General features: G+C 36.9%; 1 protein-coding gene across 2 annotated transcripts in view; it reads left to right on the plus strand.

Annotated features, from left to right (window-relative positions):
- Positions 1–15,742, plus strand: part of PHF21A (PHD finger protein 21A) — a 94,631-nt gene that overhangs the window by 10,506 nt on the left and 68,383 nt on the right. The window lies entirely within an intron of this gene.

The raw sequence follows: 15,742 nt of genomic DNA on the forward strand, positions 1-15,742 counted from the left end.
TTTTCTCATATTTAGAGCAACTAAATTCCTGTCAGTTATGGGTACCTAGCAGACAATTTGGAGATTAGTTGTGTGTGCTTGCCATGATAAATTACACCACAATTGTCTCACATTTTCTGTTTGGGAGAAATAGAAAGATTGTGGAACTAGAAGATTCATATTGTGGTAAACTAGGAGAAAAATAAGTACCATTGTGAGATTTACAAAACTTATAGTCAATTTAAAAACAAAACAAAATCGCAACACAGAAAAAAACGCATATACAACCCCCATAAAAAATTAACTGTCTTAAATAGTCCCTTAATTGTATTGCTATTAGTTCAATAACAGAAACCAAGTTAGGTCAATTGGTAACACTTTGAAGAAGGAAAACATTTTAGAACTTTTGCCTAGGTAAAAATACAGCTATGCATCAGAGTCACATCTCGTTACCTAAATTCTTCTGTTATTATCTGCATGTGTTCTGTTTTGAGAATTACCTTTCCTAAGGAATGGGCAGGCAGTGATAATCATTTATCACATTTATGTAGAAATTTCATTTACTAAAAATTGTAGTGTGTTTTAGTAGTGAAACAATGAGTTTTGGAAGGAACATGTAAACATAATAAAGAAAATTATTTTTTAATGAGAACACTAATTCAACAAAAAGTGAGGTTTTGCTGATGTGATGGCATGTCTCCCTTGAAGATGATTTATTCTCTAAAAACCAGCATGAGCCTCTGCATGTGGTTATGTCTCACAGCAAGCAGCTTCAGAATACTGGTAAACTCTACAGGCCTGTGATGATATCAAAATTAGCTTGCCTTGATGCCACAAAGCGAGTCACATCGACTACCAGATCAGCAGGGACAGGGAGTGAGATAGTGAGTGGAAGATAAGAAAGAAGTAGGCATAACTTACTGTAACTTTTAATCTTGGCTTCATAACTCTTTGAAGTTATGTTACAGAGTGGTCTTATACTAACATGTATTTTAAATTATCACTTGCTGCAAATGCAGCTGTATCATTGCTGCTGAAAATTATAACTCAAGAGTACTAATGTGCACTTGTTCGTGGGATGAACATGGGCTAAGTTTCAAAAAAACTTTGAAAAATAAATTTCTGGCTTCAGTCACACAGCAAATACAGTCAATATGAGATCACAGTCCATTTCCTCCTTTATATTTTTATGGGTCTGTTTATCAGCAGAACAGTGAACTTCTCTGTCTCTTGAAGTTTAAACATTTTATTGTATCTACCACTGGACTACAGAACTGCATCGTCCCAGATGATAATGTTGTTAAAATAGTATGGCTGCTAAAATGGCACAGTTATGGCAAATGTGAATTACAGAAAAAAACCCCACAAGTTCCTAATGCAGAGAATTGCTCACTTCCTCTTGTAGGAAGTTGTTGTATTAACATCTGTGGCTTAGAAATGCAGAGTTGAGCAGCACTTTAGAGGCTACAAAAACCCACTTTTTTCTGTTCTAACTTTTATTTCTCTTTAGAAAAAATAACTATTATCAATTGTTTTATTATCCAACAATGCTTTTTCACACAGCATGGAGAAACGTGCAGTTTTGCATATTAAATAAATGCTTTACATTGTGCAGTATTTCCTGATCAGTGTTATCTTTCCTCTTGTTTAGAGCCAAGTAAATAGTCTTGATGTCTGATATCTAGTGAATATGCTTTGAGGGCCTAACTCCACTGTGGACAGTTGTGGGAGGCATAATTGGCACTGTTTGATAAGCTTATAATGAAGCATGAAAAACTACAGAGACAGTGGTGTGGAGCCGAGACCCTGGTTGTTAGAGAGGCAGCGTACTGAAATACTCCTGGCTTCTGAAATATGACATCAGCCTAATGTAGCCTTTTTCATGCATCTTTGTTAAATAAAAAAGCAAAGAAGAATTGTGCAAGAACCAAGTCAGTGGTAGGTTAGTTAAAATCTTTTAGTTGCTTTAGGACTTTTCTCCATTTCTGAAGCATTGTGAGAGTAGTGCTGACACTTGCTGCCAGTCGCTGCAGTGATTCATAGTGGCTTGGGTTTCTTGCTGAGAATTAATAATGACAGCTCTGTTCAGAAGTTTGTGGAAGTGAAGAGATCTGGCAGAGTACACAAAGGAAGCAAGTAGGCTGCGCAGCGTGTAGGCTTAAACTGAAAGAAATTTGTTAGCTGATGCTGCAGGGTTAAACTGTTACAGCATAAGGTATGTCATATATTCACATGTTTTTTTGAAAACGTGAAAGAGGTGAAATAAATACTTTGATTTGTTTCACCTGAGAGATGATGAAGCAACGTGTGTTGATTGTGTTTTTATATGGAGGAAAAACTCCAAAAATAATAACTTTCTTGAAGATAATTTGCATTTCAAGGGCAGTAAATTAAAATCCTTCTGACAATTATTTTCCTCTGCTAGTCTCTTTATGTTATTACCATGGAGTTCTAAACAGCTTACCTTAACTTTCTAATTGGGGGGCAGTAAGGTGACTTCAGTTTAACAGTCTTGCTCCTCAGCTGTAAATGTGAGTACTGTGGTTTGGGAACCCTGAACGGGTTGATTTTAAAATAGGTTTTCTCTTTCTTCCCCCACCCCTCTCATTAATAAAGACAAGTCAAGTTTATTTTTTTCAAAACAGTTTTAATTGCCAAATCTAAGCTTGGATTGTTAATATGTATTAATTCTGTTGCTGTGGAGCACTGTTTTTTATTACTTTTTCACATCTTCATAAGAGAATCATAGTCTTAGCGCTCTTTCCTTCACTTTGTGTTCTGTGGTAGCATCTTCCTTTGGCATCCTGTTTTGCAGACTTCACCCACAATTACCCATCATTATTCAACTTTTTTCTGGGTTAAATATACTTCTTGCAATCAAAAACATAAAGAATGTGTTCTTTAATTTTTCCATGTGCCCTTTTTTTACTTTGTGAAAGTGGGTTAAAAATTGTTACTAGTGACACTAGTGAAAGACTGAGATAGAGCAAGGCTAACATAAAGGAGCAGGAGGTAGGTAATTTTGTAGTAAACATATTTTCTGCTTCTTTCCCTCCATAGTTAATGAAAAAATTATATGATCTTGCAGATAGGTCATCATTGAATATGTATCATAACTACTTTTTTCCAGTGACAAGAAGAGGTTGTGTTTATTTGACTAAAGAACTGTAAAGAAAGAAGTGGACAGCAAACATGATTTTTATCAATATCATATAAAATACAGTGGAATTTCTATATCTGTCCTTAATATAATTTCTTGAAAAAGCTAGAGCAACATTCCGTCTTAAATGTGGAAGAAGGCTTATAGGAACAGTCTTTTGACCTTATGGTGAAAATGTGATGGTGCTAAGCATACACTAAAAAGATTCCATGGCTTTTTACCCTATATTTGCAAATAAAATGAATACATCTTTTACTGTAGTTGCAGACAAATGAATTGAATCTTCAAGAAAAAATCTTGTGAAAACCAGACTTGTATTCTAATGCCCTTACTCTTGACATGGAAAAAATAAAGTGGATCCCATTGTTACTTTGATTTCTGAAGAGTTACATGCACTTGTAGGAAAAAGTACTCACAAATAGTTTTTAGTGTAGGGATACTTGTGTGTTTATTTTTCATGGAGGAAACATTTTAACATACTTTGCTGTGAAGAATAGTTGAAACTGTAGAAAATCATCAGAAAAAATGCATGTTATAAAAATGAGCCTATCTCTATTATTATGAAGAGGCAAATCCAGTGACTTTTCTTATATTTAAAGCTTACAGTAAATTAAGGAAGTTGAGGTTATTCTACATTTTGAATGTTCGGGGTGAGACTCTTTTAACCTTGCCACTAAATAGGAAATAATGGGAAAGGACATTCTGGAGGGATTTTTAGAGTGGTAGTATATTAAGAATGGTAGTTGAATAAATGTAAAAGTGGTTTAGAATGAAAAGGAAACTTGTTATTTAAGTCTTTAAAAACTGGCATGAATTAATTTAAGCATTAATGTTGCTATATTTATTTACAGGTACCATAACTGAGTAATGAAAAGATTGCTAATATGCATAAATTCGTCCCGTGAGACTTCTTGAATGCTTGTCATCATAGTGATGGAGGTTTTTTGAACACATTATCAGAAAATTCTACCCAAAATATGTTCTGGGATATTTTGTAAAGATGAAAGGCAGTGTTTTGGTGAGAGGAGTGTAAGTGAAAGAAATACAGAGAACAGGAGTAGGAAAGAGCACTTTGAAATGCTTCTGTATAAGAAAATAGGCAAGGTATGCATGTATGTTATAGATACACCATAGGAACTTTAGGACTCAGAATCTTTATGTAATAATGAAGTTTCCCTCTTCTTACTTCTGCCAGTTTTTTTCTGGACTTTCTAATCCCTCCTTTCCCCAGGATCCATCAAGGGCATATTAAAATTCCAGTTACTTTGTCAGTAATGGAGAAAGTGTGCAAATAAGCCTTATGAGCATGTAGTAACTAATAACTCAAGGCAGGTGGTACTTCATTTCAGTTCCAGTTGTTTATCTGGGACCATACCTATTCCTAAACACCTATATTTTTAAAGTAAATAGCACGAATGATGAAGTTATGCTAATTTCCATCTAACAGCAAGCATCCATTTCTGCTGTTTATAAAGCGGTCTTAAAATATCTGAAAAATTTGTACCTTCCCAGAGTTTGGTTTCAATAATTAAATCCTATAGTGTTACACTTAGCTTTTATCCACCCATAATTGATGATTTGTAGATTCCTTTCTTTGATGGTTTGAAGTAGGCTCTCATTTTTCCTGTCAAAAAGATACTGGTCTGTCTGAGTATAGAGGAATAAGTTCACTGCCTCTGTGAATCGTCAGACCCTTTCAAGCCCTCTGATCAGTGTGAACAGCACCTGTTTAGAAGGTGAATGTTTGTTTGAGAAATCTGCATGAGCTTACTATTTTAATCTTTGGTATTTATTTAATTTGTATCTGAATATTTTGTGAAAATGTGAATATAATGACTTCTCATTAAGTTATCATCTTCCATATTCTCAAGATATACTAGCTGAAGCAAATTTTGAGTGCTGTGCAGATGATTGTAGACAGGCAGAGTGCATGTATCTCTCCCTGCTGCCTCTTTTACCCCAAACTCTTTTGCAAAACTGATGTTATAATCGTCTGCATGTTACTGAAATATTGTTAAGCTTTCCCAGACATTTTGTAATGTTTAAATCATTATTAAACCCATATTGGCTTCTAAACTTGGGATTTCCCATTCTTCTTTTAATGTAACTTCACTTAGACTTCTCACTGTCATTTTATGAACTTATTTTTTGCCTATCTAATGTACATTAGCACCAGACTAACTTTATTTAGGAAATTCAAGACAGCATTTCATTATATCGTTAAAAAGAAGAAAAACCCTCCACAGCTTCCTCCTCCTAGTCTTCCTGTAGGACTGATTTTCTGGCTCAAGTTTTAAATTTTGAGTTCATGCAACTGGAGAACTTTTTTAATTGATCCTAGTTGGAGATATTTTTCATCTTCATACAAGCCAAGGCATACCTCCAAAATAGCCTGCTCTGCTGGAAAATCAACATTGCAGATAGAAAATGGGCAGTTAAACTACATTTCCTTGAAAATCCCTTGCTGATGGCGAGAGTTGGGTATCAGGTGCTCCTGCATGTTTTGACTTGCTGGATAACCTCACACATCAGTAGTTATTTCAAGGCCTGCTATTCCCTCTTTCCTTTTATAGTTGGGAGGAAAGACAGGTGAAACATCAGATTGCAGTGACTGAGATTTAGGGTGATTTGTTTATCACCCTTAAAGGCATCTACTAAGGAATTTTTATAAATGAAAACACATCAAAATAGCCCATTCTACTCTATGCTGCACCTCCTTTGTCCTTAGGATATATCCTGGTTATATGTTTTCTGTCCATAAGAATGTTTTATTTTATTCAAATGTAGGTCAAATCATTGTGAATTCTACTATTTGTGGGCATTATATATAGTCAGTTTATTTTGGTATTGTACTCATTTCTGCTTTGACTTTTAAAATACTGGTTCTGACTTTGAGAAACTCCAAAAAGTGTATTATCTCTTTAGAGCAACATTCTTATGTTGCATTGCAATAACTAGTTAGCATAGACACCTGATGGGGTGTCAGGGAAGACAGGTGGTGGTGGAGACCAGGTATCATGTAGGTTTTCTTGGTGTGTGTTTTTTTTTAATTAGGTACATTATTCTCAGAGCTTTTCTTATTTCCTTCTTCATGCTAAGTCTGTCAAAACCGGTATTGATACACAAGGTGTATTTCTCAACTTTTCTCCCCTTCTTGTGACTTAACAGGTAGATTTAGGCAGTGGCAAGTGCGGAATTCTGACCGGCATTTTGCTGGAACGAAGTTTTAATTACTATGGGGATCAGCAGAGGGGTGGAGAGTGAATACTTCGCAGGAGGCAATTCAGATAAGGGAACCTATTTCTTGGCATTCTGTGTTGCCTTTGTGAGGGCCCACCACTCACTCCACTGGCTATAGGTACTTTGCAGGAGGCAATTCAGATAAGGCCTATTTCTTGGCATTCTGTGTTGCCTTTTTGAGGGCCCACCACTCACTCCACTGGCTATAGAAAATTTGCAGGAAGATTAGGCTTCAGTTACCTCTTGTCAGTTCATTACTTGTTTTCCATACACCCTCTATCTGATGTGTTCTATGGAAAAGAATTCTTGTTCTTTCTTTTTTTAATAACGTGAAATTCTAAGTGACTTCTTACAGTAGACTGTTGGAAGCTAGCAGGGAGAAAGTCCTTGAGTTGTGATGAATGTTTCTTCTTTGTCTTGTTAACAAGCTTCAGGGTTAGGTGAGGTGAGTTAGAAATGGTTAGGTAGTTGTGGTTCCTTCTTGGTTTTCCAGTTCTTTCTCAAGATTTCCTCACTCAAATGTTGGCAGTGTGTCATAGTGAATGGACACTAGTGCATAAAAGAGTTGGACCCAGGCTGCCCTATGTATCAAGAAGAAATGAGACAGCTTTTTCCTTACCCAGTAAGTAAAACCTCAGTGATGCTGTTTGTTCTTTTAAAGGAAGGCAGATCTTGTTTACTGTATTTTTCCTTTAAAAACCGAGAAAAATTACATAATAAGTCTAAAATATGATGTGATTTGAGACACATGTTTTAGAGTTGCTTAATGTCCTGCAGAACAGTAAGGGACTATCCTTTTATTTTAGACTTCTGAAAATGTGAATAATTGGCAGTATCTAAGCTTGTGGAGTCTTGCTTCATATCCAAGCACTCCTTTTATAAGTTGTTTCATTTTTGTTCTAGTATGGCAGCTTTTCAGAGCAGAGCTTTGTCCTTTCTAGTTGCAGCCAGCCCAGAACGGTGTGGATGTGTTTGATTGTCAGCAGCTTTCTAGTGTGAAAATCTCTGCACACACATGTGGGTTGGTAACAACTGCTTCAGCAATCAGCTTCGATGAAACTATGTTCTCAAATTCTCCAACTCATTCTAAATTCTGTTACATATCTCCAGAAAGTCTCCAGAAGCGAAAATATCCCGTTCTCTGAGTAAATAACGTGGGGGAAGCAGTTTTACAGCAGCCCAGAACACTAAGCTCCTAACATTTGTCCACTGGGTGATTAAAATTTTGTGGCCTGAAGTTATTGTGCTCTCTGTTTGAAACTTGGAAGCCGAAGTTTTTCAGTGTCTTAAGTTTTTCCCAATGAAAACAGCAAGATTTAGTTCTACCTGCCATATAAGAACTACTTTCTCAGCATCTTGTCTTCTGTAATGTGCAAGAATCCTGTATTTGAAGGCTGATTTGGGAGATGTGTCATACACAGTGAGGCTCTTCAGAAATCAGTTGTTGCGGTGCTTTAGTGTATCAGCACTGTCCACTTAAAATGGACGAGAAGCAGCAAAATCTTGCTCTGCCTAAATATTAGAAATTCCTCTGCTGCCAGACCAGGACTGATGCTTTAATATCATATGGAGAAAATGACTCTCCATAGGGAAACTGGGTGTCATAGAAGCGTCAATTCTGCTGTTGTTTAGAGAACTGAGTATTATTCCCATTTTTTTAACTTCTACCCGATTGTTTGATTACCTATGAAAGTAATGCTGTTTGGGACAAAAATTAATTGTAGGTCTGCTTTTAACATAACTTCAGGAACTTCAGAAGTTACTGTGTAAAGGATTTTGGTGCACAATACAATGTTGAAGTTGAGAAGATTCATTTTAACCAGATGCTAGGCTTCTTTTTTGAAAGCAAATAAGTTTAGCCTTTATTTATAGATACAGGCAGAAATTATTTGAAATATATTATCTTTAAATGTAACTTAGTATATGTTAATTTAATTTAAATATTCACTTAAACACAACTATCACAAAACAGATTTGGCATTTATAGCGGTTTTCTTCATGGAAAATTGTCAAGAGGCTCAATAATTTCTCCCAAACTACTTTTAAATGCATTCAAGTAGTTGCATAGCTTTTGTCTGGCAGAGTTGCAACAGTCAAGAATGAAATTTCTGCAGAGGTCTTAATTTTTGAGCAAAATACAATACAGTTGGATGGGAAATGCAGATACTATGAATTCAATTTTGATCTGTTAATAGAAAGATTTTTTTTTTTCAGAGGATTTTTAGTTCATTATATGAAGTCGTAACTTGTAGATCACTTTGGATACTTGAATATTCTCTGCACCCTGGAGTCTAGAGGTATGTGCATCTCCTGTTACCAGCAGCATTGAGTCAGGCCCTTGGAGAGTGTCAATTTTAAAATCCAAGGAATCCTATGGTAGAGTCAAGTTATCTTAAAATATGAACCCGTTTTAATTTTTTGCCTTGCTTTTGTTATTCTTCTTAGTTTAGTTATCTGAAGGCCTTTAAAATTCCTTTTACATGGAGAACTATAAAGAAAAACTCTTTAAGAACCCAGAGAAACCAACACTTAGAATGCAAATGTCTCTGGGCACTACAAGAAGTCAAGCAGACACACCAACCACAGTCAGGCAGAATGGTCTGTTGGGCAAGCTAGCCTGTGAGCTGGATGGATCTGCAAGCAGAATATTTTTATAAGGTCACCAAGAATTGCTAGATGTAACATCTGTTATAAAATTGAAGCACTTAAAAGAGGGGAAACAGAGAGCTAGGCAGTTTTAGAAACAGCTATGCTAGTTGCGTTTACCTTGGTCTGCAATGCATTTTTCCTGGATAAACCAGTTTAAAACACAGATGATAGTTTTTGTATGTGTTTGCAGTAAATGCCAAATGCATTGCTTTATCCTTTGCACTAGGAGGGCATGTTATGGTAATACAAAAATGTCCAGGTTCTGTATCCCTAAATCTAAATTTTTCTGACAAGAACAGAGGCACTAATCAAAGTGCTAAGTAAAAAAAAGTGACACTGCATGGGACACTAGTACAATGCACTTGCATATTTTATGTGGTAACATCATGTTGGGCTGTTGTATAATATGCTGGGTTTTATATTTTAATAGTAAGATACAGTTACTGTGCTCATGTTCAAGAAGAAAGTTTAGAACTTGAAATACTGTATTGCTTTTATACTGCTTTTTAAATTTTGAATATAAATACTACCTTTTAAAACTAAATTCCTTCAGAAGAAAAGTTAGTATTTATTAAGCTTGTACATCCTCTACAATAATCAGAGGTGCTCTCAGAGTACTGACACTAGTGCACAGGGCATATTAAGTAATTGAGTGCTGCAAGCACCTTTTTATTCCATCACTTCATAACAGACTTCACATATTGTGGATTTAGCTACGTTGAATTAAACTTTATGTACTACTTCTCAGAATGCTATTTATGAGTTCCGAATTATTTAAAAGTTGCTTGAATGAGAATCTCTGATCATGTGAAGCCTTGCAGGTGATAGAATCTTCTTCACCTTTATAGTTCATTTATAAATTTGAGTAGTGTCTGTTTTGCTAGCTTTTATATAATTTCTCTGTTCAGGAATGTGTTTTTCAAACAGTACGTGTATTTTGGCATTTAGCAGATAGCTTCCCTTCTGACCTCTCCTGAGTTAACAGGAGACCCACTTAACTGACACACATACAGTACTTTTGAGCCTTTGCTTTCAAAAATATTTTAGTGGGTCAGATGTCTCAAAAATTTCATTACATCCTATATTTGCCTTTAAAATATTAATGATATGCTCATGCAATATGCTGATTAAGACTAGAAAATGCTGAGACAAAAAGTTCATCCTACCACTTATGGTACTCTGGGTTTCTCTGTGTTTACCTACATGTCTCAACCTACATTAAATATTCTAAGACCCCCTGAGTTGAAGTCTGTTCCTTGAAAATACAAGGTTTGACTAATTGCCCACAATCTCTCATAAACCTCTGTATGAGAAGAGAAATGTGTTGTAGGCTTAAATTTAAACCAAGTCAGAGGCGTGTGTGGAGGTGGGGTAGTATTTACTTCTTGGTTTATTTGTTAATTATAATTCTACCTAGAGGGTAGAGTGTCTGTGCTGTCTTGGACTGGCTGGGGTGGTCAGTAAATCACTGAGAACAGAGCCCTTGCCCCCCGCCTCCCCTCACCTAATATTTTGAAAATTAGTTGTATAAATTTCTAGAGAGTTAAATTTTCCTCTAACGGTGTATAATAACAGGATCCCATACCTTGTGGTTTTGCAGGTTGTGATTATATGACTGCTTTCATTAAGCTTTAAATTGGTCTGGTGCTGTGACAGTAGTGACCTGCCTTTCTGCTTGGTCTTAACTGCTTACTTCTGCACCTCTCTTGTGCTAGAATTCGTGCTCACGTTGCTGTGCAGCAACTGGAGTCAAAAAGTTGTTTGGCTGAAGACTGAGATGTGCTAGTTTTTGAACACTTTCCAGTTTGCTCTCTTGGCTTGTGTGCAGCTGAATGAATGCAGCTTTTGGCATAAGGGAAGTGGCAGAAAGGAAGGGCTGAAACAAAGGAAGGGTGAAACAGCTTTCATTTGACATCTGCCTGAATGTATCCTAGACTAAACAGCTGTGTAACCGTAGCTTTGAACTTGGTCTGTGGCTTGGTAGTCTCCTGTTTCAGAGATGCCAAGTAAGGCAAATGTACCTGCAGCTTCTGAATGGCAGAAAGGAAGGCAGGCTGTGTCAGTCTTGCTTCTCCCACTGGAATAGCTAAATGCACACAGTAGCCCTATGCATGAAGCAGGCACAACACATGACAGTACACCTTGAGTGACTGGGATTTAAGTACAGAGGATGGAGATTGTTACAGTTGCACATGGAAATTTTCTGTTAAATCTTTAAATTTTGTCACCATTGATACTATTTGCAGTGTAACCTTAAAAAAAAGAAGTATGAATATGAAGCACAAAAACAAATCTAAAATGGCCCTTCCGTGTTTTTTGAAGAATGAAATCCATACAACTTGAGTGGTACATAGGAAGAATAGGTGAGAAGGTTTGTTGGAAACTGTTTGTCATCAGAAAGCAACCTGAATTCTAAGGCATTAGGATTTTTGCTGAAATTTCCTAAAACCGAATTAGTTAGAGACAGAACTTCTAAATTCTGCCTGAGAACTTCTGTTGCAAGTCCTGAGTGTTTCGATATAAATCATGTACATTAGGGCCAAGCAGAGAACAACAAAGTGTCTTTGAGATTTCCTGAAGTTTTCTTTGTGTTAATCTCTGGTTTTGAATAAAGCTATTAACAGACAACAGCAAATCAGACCTAAATGATAGTCCAGCTGTGAGTATCCTCAATCCTGCTTCCCAGTTCTGAAAAAAGAGAAAACTCCTACATCTCCAAAAACAATGCGCTTTCTTTCCAGAGCTGCTTTTGTTCTCAGTGGTTTTACATAGGCATAGCTACAGTGAGAATTTGTCCTGTACTTGGAGCTTAGTTAAAAAGTATTGAATTGGTTGGGGTTTTTTATGCATGAATTGGAATAGACACAAGGTTTTTTCCTTCATTCAGAAGGAAAAATAGTAAAATTATTTGTTTGGGGTTTTGCGTATTGTGTGTTTTTTGAATTTTAGGCTTTAAATGTATGTAGGAGAGAAACTTCTAAGGAGGACAGTTTTTCTTCACCCATATTTCAAAGGGTAGCTGAGTTAGTAATGGAAAGCCAGCAGTATGACTTGCAGAAAATCACTTTCAGAATCTAGAATTGTAGGGGGTAAAATCAGTGTAATGCTGTAGGGTATATTTATATTTTGGATCAATATGTAGCAATTATTCTTAATTAAGACATTTATTGCTTAATCATTAAAAAAAATGCTAAAGAAACTCAAGGGATGCTGAAGCATAAGAAATAGACATTCTGATTGAGTTGGCCACAGATGTGGACAAAAAAAAAGTTATGATTTGGAGTGGGCATTTGTAAGAGGTTTTCTGCTTTTTCCAGGTAGGGCAGCCTCTGATTTTTCTGTCCTCTGTCCCCTGAAAATCCGCTATCATAATTGCTTTCTATGGTGGCAGGGTGCTGGGTAAAGGATGGCTGACAGGAAAGACATCTGTGAAACTTTAACATGCTGTTCAGTAATTTTTCACTGGTGTGCTGATGCAGTCTGTTTCTGGACAAACCAGCAGCCAGGTGAATGAGAGAGGAAATAAAGACTAACATAAAGGAGCTTAAAACCAAACGAAAAAACTCCCACACCAAGCTACCACAACCACTACAATGAAAACAGAAACTCATCCTAGATTCTCACAGTCTAAAGAGTGAGAAACACTCAAGACACTCACTGACAGTAGGCAGAGGAGGCTCCTTTACATGGAGGAAGTAGGAAGCCTCCTGCTTTGTGCAACCTGGTCTAGTGTGGGGTGTCCCTGCTTGTAGGAGGGAGGTTGGAACCTGATAATCTTTAAGGTCCCTTCCAATCTTAACCATTTTATGACATTCTGCCCCCTCCAAGTGCACTGCTAGTAGAGCATAGTTGAACTCTAGAAACACAGACACGTACAGGATGCTTCTCAGAAGTGAGTTATTCCTCAATAATAAGAAGTAAGATTGTTATGACACAGGAAAGTAAAAAAGATGGAGTAGTTCAGGCATGTGATACACTCAAGAGCATATAATGCAAGCTTGGTTTTTGTAATGTGCACTCAGGGCTGATGCCATAATTGGTATTTAGATGGGGTATGGTAAATGGAAAACTGTAGTTACAAAGGGAGCTCCAGAGGTTGTCTAGTCCAACCTTCCGCTCAAAGCACATACATACTTCATGAATACAGAGTGATACCAGTCTCCCAAAAGGGATTGATGGCCTGGACTTGGATTATTTGAGTAGAAGTGTAACATTTGTTTTTCCATTTGTATTACTTAATATCCCTGTCTGAAGTCAATGCATGTGCCATCAGTCTTAATATATTCACTCAAATATTTGACAATTTATTTTCCTGGCTGGAAAACTCCCTCCATTGCAGCATTTTAGGAAGGCGTTTTGAAACGCTTTTCTTTCTAAAGCTCTTCCAGGGCATTAACAGTGCTGCAGCACTGCTGCACTAACAGCAAGAGGAGTGCTACTGTATGCAAACGGTTTTTCTTACTGAGTTTTCTGCTAACTCTTAATATGAAAGTGAGCAACCAGTGCTTTTCTCTTGTGCATCCAATCATTATTAACTGCAGTAGATCTGAGCAGGTGGTATGACAAGGAGATAAATGTTTTCATTTGTCCATCTGCAAGGTCTTATTCCAGTCCTTAGTGTTTCAGCATCAGTGTTTGAGATGAAATCTTTCTTATTCAAGTCTAGTCTGAGCTGTTAAACTTTTGCTTTTTTTGTTTTTTTAATTAATGTCTTTTTATGAGGAAGTGAGGAGTGCAAAACTTACTGCAGTTTCCCTTGAGTCTCAGCTGTGTTTATTCTCTGTATGTGTAAAAGGTGGCTCCAGAGCTAGCTCTGTTCCTCGGACAGTTAATTAACCCTCCTGCTGTGGGCCTAGCTATGTGCTCCTGCTGTTCAGTGATGTGTTTGAATTGACTGAAGAACATATACTCCTGTGCAGGTGTATGCAGAGAGAGAGAGAAAGACTTCGAGAAGCACAGAGAAAGACTATGGGGTAGCATGTGGCTTCATAATCTGTCATGCTGAATGCTAGCTCAAGCTTATGAAAATTGAGGATTTCAGTTACAACACGTAACTACTGAAAGGCACAGCTTACCATTCTATGGTAACAACTAGTTCGTTTATAAGGTGTTACTTTAGGAACAAACAATAATAGACATCAACATCAATAACCTGAAAATGTTCTTCAGTATTTGAAGCTTTGGAAACTCTTGAGTAACTACATAATCTCATATAAATAACTGTTAAAGGACTGACTTGTGCTCTTAAAATACCAGATGCATGCAATCCTAAAACAAGACAAGATGCAAACACTGTGAATGTAGTGAAACTTCACAATAGCAAAGCTGCCTGAGAAGTTTAGTGAAAGAGAAATAAAATTGATATTTTGGTGTGTATTTTTATTTCAGAATTAACCCCGCTTGTTCTTGGGAGTTTCAAAGTCCTGTTTTTCTAGAAACTTGTCTACCAATGCACACATGAAACTGGTTTGAAGCTTACCTTTGCTGGAACAGCTAGGAGTCTGTATTAAGCATGAACAGAAGCTTTTTACACTTACCCTTTTCATCAGCCACTTCTGAATAACGTTGTAGTCATTGCATTGTGATAGTTTTTTAATGGGCTTTTGTAGGTTCTTTCTGTCATGTATGTAGAAGGGTAGGCAAGTTCTAAAACTGGGAAAGATACACCACTTAATGCATAGAACAGATAAAACCTCTGGTAGGGCCTAAAGTCCTAATAACAAGTTGTTAAGTAGTTTGTTAGCTATAAGAAGACAGTAAATGGGTTATAGCAATAATGTTGCTACTCACACATCATCTGGAATCTGGATGCCAGTCATTCTGATGAACTGGAGTGATAATATTCAAGGTGCTTATCTCACATTTGGGGATGTGGTGGTGTAGAAATTAAAGCCCTTGTTAAGTCCCATCTTGAGAGGTGAGTTTTAGTCTTGCTTCAGATTCCCATCAAAGTCTCCCTTTGGTCTTTGCTGTGTTGGTAGTGGCACTACCTGGTGATTGTATCCTTTGTATGCCTTTGGCTAAGGGGACTGTTCAACTGTAATAGGGCTTGTGACCTAGATATTGCTTGACCCTTGAACTTAAAAGTTTATTCTGGGTTCTGTTACAGTCCTTCCATATGCATCTCATATGATGTAATTTAATTCTTGATTAGGTTGCTCGCTGGAGATCTGGATTCAGATGTGAAATTTGCTTAAATGTGAGTTGGTTGATGCCAGTCTTTAGTTAAGGATGCTCACTAAATAATGGAACATCTCCAGTGTTTCCCTGTCAATTACATGCTGCTGTATCCCATCTGCAAATGCTTCTAGATTTTGTACAATTGATTGAGAAGGAGTCAAAAGAATTTGAGTAAACAGAGCCAAAAGCAGTGAAAGAGGGCATATTAGCACCCAATGTCTGTGTAGAGAGGGCACATGGATGCTCTGTAATGCCAACAACCTTCAGAGCAGAGATACTCATATTTGAAAGCTTGATTTCTAGTGCTGTTGAAATTATAAAAATACAAAGGGAAATGGATGTCTTTCTGTTTAACTAGAGTCCCCAAAAGGCTGGTTTAAAATATAGTTGCACTTATGATATACCGATCTCTGTTGTTCACCCTAAAACATCCCAACTGCTCACAGGATGATTTTCAGTTGCTTGGGATGAGGAAGGAGCTGAGATGGTAGTCAAGACACTAAGGCAGGGCTACAGTTTTGGTCATCTGCATTG

The sequence above is a fragment of the Chaetura pelagica genome, unplaced genomic scaffold, assembly GCF_000747805.2.
Source record: "Chaetura pelagica isolate M959 unplaced genomic scaffold, ChaPel_1.0 scaffold55, whole genome shotgun sequence".
In the NCBI taxonomy this organism is placed as follows: Eukaryota; Metazoa; Chordata; class Aves; order Apodiformes; family Apodidae; genus Chaetura; species Chaetura pelagica.